We start from the raw sequence: 8,904 nt of genomic DNA, 5'->3' as shown, positions 1-8,904 counted from the left end.
AATATTCGCTCATCACAACACTAAACTTAAACTGTTGCTTGTCCCCAAGCAACTAAAAACACAGTAGGATATAAAAGAAAATTAAGATATAATAAATTTCTAAGTTTTAAATGAAGCTTAGTTACAATCAAATGAGCGGGACTTAGTAGCTTTTTGCTTCTGAATAGTTTTGGCATCTCACTATCCATTGAAACTCAAGGATGTTGGCATCTTTAGGAAATTAGAGTCTAGATGATATTATTGACTTTCTTAGTTAAGATTATTTTGATTATTGAACACAGCTTTTTAGAGTCTTGGCCGTGACCCTAAGAACTCTGTTTTCCAGTATTACCACTGGATACATTCATGCCACAAACACTTTACCTGGGTGAACCTTTTCAGATTGTGACTTAGCTTTGCTAGAGTCCCCAGATAGAGGTGTTCAAAGTTCTTAAGCACACTCTTTTTGCTTTGGACCACGACTTTAACCGCTCAGTCTCAAGCTTTTCACTTGACACCTTCACGCCACAAGCACATGGTTAGGGACAGCTTGATTTAGCCGCTTAGGCCAGGATTTTATTCCTTTGGGCCCTCTTAACCACTGATGCTCAAAGTCTTGGGCCCTTTTACCCTTGCCTTTTGGTTTAAAGGGTTACTGGCTTTTTCAATCTGCCATCCTTTTCGTGCATTTTTGGGCAGTAATGGATTTTTCTGCTTTTTTTTCTTTTTCTTTTTCACCATTTTTCTTTCTTGCATGCATATAATTTTTTTCTTTTGCAACATGCTTTTTCTTTTGCTTTTTGCTACTTTTTCTTGCTTTAAGAATCAGTTTTCAGATTTTTCAGATTATCAATAATATTTTTTCTTTTTCCTTATTCTTTCAAGAGCCAATGATGGACTAAAAATTCACTATATCACTATAATGAACCACCCTTTGGCAAGTATACCAAATTTTTGTCAAGTAATAACTCACAATGAGCGAGGTCGAATCCCATAGAGATTGATTGATTGAACAACTTTAGTTACTGGGTGACTTAGTCAAGCTAATCAAGAGTAATTGTTGTGTGCAGAATTCTAAATGACCGAATTGTAAATGACTTGAAAATAAAAGAAAGCAATAAAGTGCAGAAAGGTAAAGAGCAGGAAAGTAATTTGTAGAAACATAAATGACTGAATTGTAAAGGGGAATGGGTTGTTAACAAAAATTAAAGAAAGCTGTAAAGAATAGGGAAGATAAGAATAGGGAAGATTCATTGGGATTGGGAGATATTGCTATCTCTGGATTAAATTCAGATCATCTCATATTCAATCATGCAACTCATTGACCTCTTGGCAATCATGATTGATTGAACCCCAATTCCTTGGTGATTCAGTCTCTCAAATCTTGATAATCAACCAATTCCTTGGTCTAATTGCTCATGAAGAGAGATAAGCTTGGTCCCTGATTTTACCACACATCCTCATAGATCCAAATATTTGGTGGATTTCATATCACCATATCTAATCCCAAACCCAGATCTACTCAATGTGAGAAGGGACTTCAAGCATGGTTTCATGTTTCCTTTTCCAAGGCTCCCATGAAACCCATATTGCATTCAATCTCTTTTCCAAGATGATTGAACACTAAGCATGAAGAACGAAATTCCTTCTAGCAAATCAAAGAGAAGATGAAGAGAAGAAAAAATTCACTATCAATTAATCCATCAAGTACAATAGAGCTCCCTCCCCTAATGAGAGCGAGTTTAGCTACTCATAGTTAGAGAAAAGTACAAGAGATGGAAGAAGATGAAGTGAAATGTAAAGTAAAAGTTTCCCGCTAACAACCTACTCTCCAACCAACTAATCAACCCCTTTTACAGTACTCTCAAGGGGTATTTATACTACTCCTATTACTAGAATTGAAAATTACAAAAACAAAGAAAATACAATTGCAAAACTAAAGAGAAAAATCATTAAAATAAGACATGTGCCTGGTGTGGGAGCGGCGTGTGCGTGGCGTGCCAAGCCCAGCACAATGGCTTGGCTTGGCGTGCCACGCCAAGCTCCCAAGTGACACGCTCCCTTTGTGAAACTGGCCTGGCGTGCCACGCCTGGCTTCCAAGTGGCACGCCCCCTTTGTTACCTTCCTTCTTCCTCTCTGGTGACTTGAACTAGTGTGGCACGCCCAGAACTGGCATGCCATGCCCTCAGCAAAGTCCTCATTCTTCTCTCTGGAAAGTTGAACTGGCGTGCCACGCCCAGTAGTGGCATGTCACGCCTTTGTTATGCTCTTCCTCCTTGTCCTCTGGTCACTTGTGTTGGCATGCCACGCCTAGGTCTAGCGTGCTACGCCTACGATAAAGCCATCAATCTCTTCTTTGGAAGGTTAAACTGGCGTGCCACACCTAGGTCTGGCGTGCCACGCCCTTTATAAGACATGAATGCTCCCCTCTAGAAGGTTGAACTGGCGTGCCACGCCCCAAACATCAAGTGTCACGCCCATTGATATTTTGCCTTGGCGCACCACGCCTAAAGTCCCAAGTGGCATGCCTTCGACGAAGCCTTATCTCTTCTTCTCTGGAGGCTTGTACTGGCGTGCCACGCCTTCGATCTAGTGTGCCACGCCTTTGTTGGAGCTTCACTTCCCCTCTCTGATCAAATGAACTGGTGTGCCACGCTTAAACCCAAGTGGCACACCCATAATGATGTTGTGGGCTCACAAGCTTGGCGTGCCACGCCTCTAGTTTCAAGTGGCACGCCCTTTGAAGTTGGTATGAGCACTTAAGCTTGGCGTGCCATGCCTAGGACTCAAGTGGCACACCATAATGGTGCTTCCTCCATTCTCCTCTGCTCAGTTGCACTGGCGTGCCACGCCTTCGAGCTGGCGTGCCACGCCCATTGTGGAGGATGAGGCTGGCGTGCCACGACCAGCTTGGTGTGCCACGCCCTTTACAAGTCTTCAAGGATCCCTCTCTGGATATAATGCTTGGCGTACCACGCCCATAGTAAAACTTGGAGTTCCTCTTCTGCAAAAGATAACTGGTGTGCCATGCCTGGCCTTGGCGTGCCACGCCCATTGTAATTCATCAAGGCCTTCTTTCTGGAAATTGTTGTTGGCATGCCACGCCTGGCCTTGGCGTGCCACGCCCATTGTAATTCTTCATGGAGACTCCCCTGGTAAATGTAACTGGCATGCCATGCCCATCAATGACATGCCACGCCCATAGAAACTCCTCCTTGGGCTCTTTCTGGAGTTGACAACTGGCGTGCCACGCCCTACTTTAATTCTTACCTAACACACACACATACTCTATATAATTCTAAAATCATTCCTAGCTACCCAAAATCTCACTTTTGTATATTTCACATACTCATGCATCAATTTTTAATTCCATCACATGTGCATTGATCTTTTTATTGGATTTAACATTGGGGTAATTTTGTCCCCTATTCATTTATTTCTTTTCTTTTCTCTCTTTTTTCTCTTTTTTTATCATAAATAAAAACATAATATATCAATGCATATGATTTTTTTTTTCTGATTTCACATGAGCAAGCACCCAAATTTTGAATATTTGTCAGTAAAAACACAACACATTCTTATCAACCCAAGTTCCCACATTTTCCTACACTTAGTTGACATACACTATTTTAAGCTAACCAAAGATTCAAATCGAGTAATTAATTGTTTTTCCGCTTAAGGCTAATGATGTGGTAATATAAAGAACAAATGGGGATTAAAAAGGCTCAAAGTGGCAAACAAAGGTAAATGAAATGGTGAGCTATTTGGGATAAGTGAGCTAATATAACAAATGATGGCCTCAATCATATGTATGCATGAATATACTAAACAATGGACATATAGAATGGAACAAACTATAGATTGCAATCATAGAGAAGGAAACACACAAGAATAAAAATCATGGTTAAATAATGTAACCATATAATTAAGCTCAAAATCTCACAGGTTGTGTGTTCTTACTAGAAAAAGGGTTTTTTCGGACGAAAATTTTAAACGAAATTTATTCCGTCTGAATGACTTTTTCATTTCGGACAAATTTGAGACAAATGTTGAACAACTTTTAGTGGAGACATTGGAATAATATATTCTATCCTAAATTTGTCTAAATTTTGTCCCAAATTTTGGTGCCAAAATTTTCATACAGATTAGCAACACATTTTGGACAAAAACTATAATTCATCCGTATTCTATCTGAATATGCGCAATAACTTCAGACGGATTTGGGACGAATTTTGAAAAATGTTAATTCTATCCCAAATTTGTCTATAATTAGTCTTAAATGCTTTTACTATAGCTAACCTTTCGAAGTAGCTAAATTTTTTTTCCACAAATTTGGGACGAAAATAACATCATTTGTAAATTATGTTTGAAAGTGCATCAGTTTTCAAACGAATTTCAAATGTTTGTTGAAAAATTTTAACATTTAGTATAAAAATATTATTTATATTTTAAATTAGTCTATTATTTTTAATTTATTCTTTTAATTATTTACGTTATAATAATTCAAAATTTAATTTTGTAACAAATTTAAGATAAAGTGTATCTAAAAGAATCACATATATAAAAATTAAAAAATAAATTATATCCAATCTTCTAAAAAAATAATACAAATAATAAATAATAATAAAAAATCACGTAAAATAAAAAAATCATATACTTTTTCATATAAGATTAAGGTATTTTGAAAATTAAAAAAAATACAAATGAATACATTTTATAGTGCACTTTATATTATCATACTATTCAGTTTGATCTTCGTCCTCATTGTTATCGTCCTCGTCTTCATCTTCATTCTTGTCCCCGTCTTCATCCTCGTCCTCGTCCTCATCTCCAAGTGTCTCATCATCATCATTATCATCATCATCATCATCATCATCATCATCTTCATTTCTTGTACTATTGGTATCCAATAAATCAATAATAGTGTCAATATCATTTGAGATATGATTGTTAAATTGATTTGTGGTATCTTCTTGATATGCAAAATCTTCTGTTGTTTCAATCTCAATCTCACCTCTTGCTTTAGTCTTGAATACAAACCACAATTCTGCTTTTTCCCTGGTATTGCTCATTGGATGAGGTGCAAAATATACTTGAATTGCTTTATGTGCAATGATAAATGGATCATATTTACCATATCGTCGATTCTTTTGAATCTGTATGATTCCATACTCTTTGTTTACCTTTGTTCCTTTGCCAATCGTGGGATCAAACCATTCACATTTAAATAGTACAACTCTTTTTAGTGGTAATCCAGTATACTCAACTTGAATAATTTCATCAAGTTGGCCATAGAAATCATTTTCATATTCACCATAACTTGTGCCTTTGACACATATTCCATAATTCTGAGTTAACTTTCCACTTGATTGAGATCTTGTGTGAAACTTGAAGCCATTGACTTTGTAAATAGGCCAACATTTAACAATACTCAGAGGACCCCATGCTAAGGAATGAATATTCAAATCCGTCACATTATTTAAAGGATCATGAACCTATATTAAATAAGAACTAACAAGTTAGAATACAATATGTTATCTACCAAAAAATGTGTGTACAATAAGACTATCATATCATGTTGACTTACGTAATTTTTAAACCACTTTGCAAAATTCGCTTCAATAAATTGATCAACTTGTTCATCATTTAAAGTAATATGATCTTGGTGTATGAATGATGCCAGGGCATCTTAGGCTAGTTTCACTAGCCTTTTTTTTGTTTTTAATAGATTTTATGCACTTTCTTGAGTTATAAGTAAGACATTTGGGTAGAAATTCATGCATACCTAGATTCATCCAATTATAATTAATTTAATACAATTTCATGAGAATTATGCAATAATCACTTGTGTGCTAAGAATGATTAGAATTCTCATGACTTTAGCAAGGCTTTGATGCAATAGGTGAAAGAAAGCATGGAGGAAGGTTGAAGAATGAGCATGGAAAAGATGGAGAAGAAGCAACGTTGGAAGAGAAACAGAGCACTTCTCTGTAAACACTACTGATTCTCATGTTTGAGGTAGCGTTGGACATCCAACGTTACCCCCAACATGGTGATAAAAACTTCAATTCTAGAGCTAAATGGTTTTTGAGTGACGCGTACGCGTCCATGACGTGTACGCGTGAAAAAGCAAAAATTCAATATCACGCGTAGGCGTGCGTCACGCGCACGCGTTAAAATCGAACGTTGGAGGTCCAACGTTGTCTCAAACACTGCTTTCAACGTCCGCGATGCCAAGCCCAAAAATTGGAGTTGAGAATTTTGAATCGACACGTACGCGTGGATGAAAAAAAAGGCAATGCATGTGTAAGCATGGAGTACGTGCACGCGTGAAAATGCCAACGTTGGAGGGAACGTTAGAGGTCCAACGCTGAGGCCAATGTCCCCTGCTTTGTTTTTAAACTGCAAAATGAAAATCTTTGCATCCACGCGCACGCGTACGCGTGGATGAGCTTTTTTTACCCTTTTTGCACGGAAGCGCAAAGCACGCGTACGCGTGAATAACGGAAAGTTGGCCCTCCAACGTTGAGTCAAATGCCAGTGACAGCAAAATGTATGGTTTTCTCTGGTTTTCTTCTGAAAGGCATTTGAGTTAACGTTGGCCCTCAAACGTTGACTCAAACGTGAAGCATCAGGATTCAAAATTTACACAGATCTCTTCTCAACACCAAGGGAAACCATTGGAGCCATTCTCAACCCAATTCCATCAAGGCCAAAAGCCCAATTCAGAGCTTGAAGATCAATGGAAGAAAGTGTATAAATATCTTAGAATTTAAGTTAGAAGGGGGGACACTTACTTTTACTTTTACTTTTCTGGGCACTTTTACATTCTATTGTAATTTTCATTCTCTGTTTGTTAATTTCCAGAATGTATCTTTCAATTCCAATTTCTATTTTGAGAGCTATGACTAACTAACCCCCTTTCATTGGGTTAGAGAGCTATGTGTAATTCAATGGATCAATATTAGTTTTCATTCATCTTCTTCTTTCTTTTCACTTGATTTTGCTAGAAAGCTTTTGGTCTTCATCCAATTGGATAGTTATCTTTAGAAAGAAGCTATTCATAATTGGATCTCCTCAGAACCTTGGAAGAGGAATGAGGAGATCATGCTAGAAATACTTTCTCACAATGGATTAGATTGGGGTTTGAATGGATATAGTGACATGTAATCCTACCAACACTTTGATCTATGAATTTGTGTAGTATAATCAGTGACAATACTTCATCTCTTTCTATGAGCACTTAAATCAAGGAATTGGGCAATTGTTCATGCTTAGAGAGATTGGTAAGCCAAGGAATTGGGATCCAATCACTTAAGATTGCCAAGGAGATCAATGAATGCATTGATTGCGGAAGAGATGAAAATGAATTTGATCCGGAGAATTATACATCTCCTGAACCCAATGATCCCCCATCTCTGATCTACCCATTCTATTTACTTTCTGCTCTTTAATTTCATGCTAATCCCCCCTTCCCATTTAATTTCTTGCAATTTAAGCTTCTGCACTTTAATTCCCTGCAATTTAATTCTCTGTTCCTTTAATTTCCTGCAATTTAAGTTTCCCGCCAATTTTACTTTCTGCAAATCTCAATTCAATTTCTGATTTCGCTCAACTAGAACAATTCACCAATTATAATTGATCGATCTACCAATCTTTGTGGGATTTGACCTCACTCTTTTGTGAGTTTTTACTTGACGACAATCCGGTGCACTTGCCGGAAGAAAATTTGTTGAGAGGCAAGTTTTCGCGCATCATTGAAGTCGACAAAGATCCTATAGTACATAAATTTCAAAGAAATTTAAATTATTAATATAAGAAAATATTGTTAATAGTAAGAATATACATAGGAAGATAAATACTCACTCAATGTATGGCTTAATTTCATCACAATTTATTAGTATATGATTCATGGCTGCACTGAATTCTTTGTCATCTAAATAACGAGTTTTGCATTCACCAGCCAAACAACCAGGCAAATTAAAAATAGACAAAGTTGGTTGCATTGAATCATCACCCTCATCATTTTGCTTTGTGTCGATGCTAGTTTGGCTAAAATAGTACTCACAAAAGTGAGAAATCTCCTCAATTAGGTATGATTCAATGATAGATCCTTCAACATGTGCTTTGTTCTTGACGTTTTTCTTAAGATGATGGAGAAATCTGTCGTAAAATATTTATAACAAAAATCAAATAACAAATAATTGGCTTAATAAAATAGTAAAAAGAAATTTAAGAATAAATATAGAGGTGGACTAAAGTACCTCTCAAAAGGATACATCCATCTATATTGCACAGGACCACCAAGCAATGCTTCAAATGGCAAATGAATAGGTAGATGTTCCATTGAGTCAAAAAATCCAGGAGCAAAAATACGTTCTAACTTGCATAGCACAATTGGAATATTTTCTTCAAGCTTATTGAGAACATCTTCTCATAACGATGTTGAGCATAAATCTCAAAAAAATTGACTTAACTCTGTTATTGGCTTCCATATCTGCTCTGGCAATGAACTAAAAGCGATTGAGAGTAAACGTTCCATAAATATATGACAATCATGACTTTTCATTCCATATAACTTCCCTTCCTTCATGTCAACACATCTCCCTAAATTTGAAACATATCCATCAGGCATCCTTAACTCTTTCACCCATTCACATATTACCCTTTTTTGTTGGAGGGTAAATGTGTAGTTTGCTTTGAGTTTTATAATTTTACCTCCACTTTGTTCTGGCAGTTCTAAACTTTTTCGCTTGCAGTATAATGACAGATCCATTCTAGCCTTTGCATTATCTTTAGTCTTCTCTTTGATGTCCATGACAGTATTGAATATATTATCAAATACATTCTTCTCAATATGCATTACATCAAGGTTATGACGGATTAAATTATGACGCCAATAAGGCAAATCCCAAAATATGCTT

This window comes from Arachis hypogaea, chromosome 13, assembly GCF_003086295.3.
Source record: "Arachis hypogaea cultivar Tifrunner chromosome 13, arahy.Tifrunner.gnm2.J5K5, whole genome shotgun sequence".
NCBI lineage: Eukaryota > Viridiplantae > Streptophyta > Magnoliopsida > Fabales > Fabaceae > Arachis > Arachis hypogaea.
Note: the sequence above shows the minus strand (reverse complement) of the source record.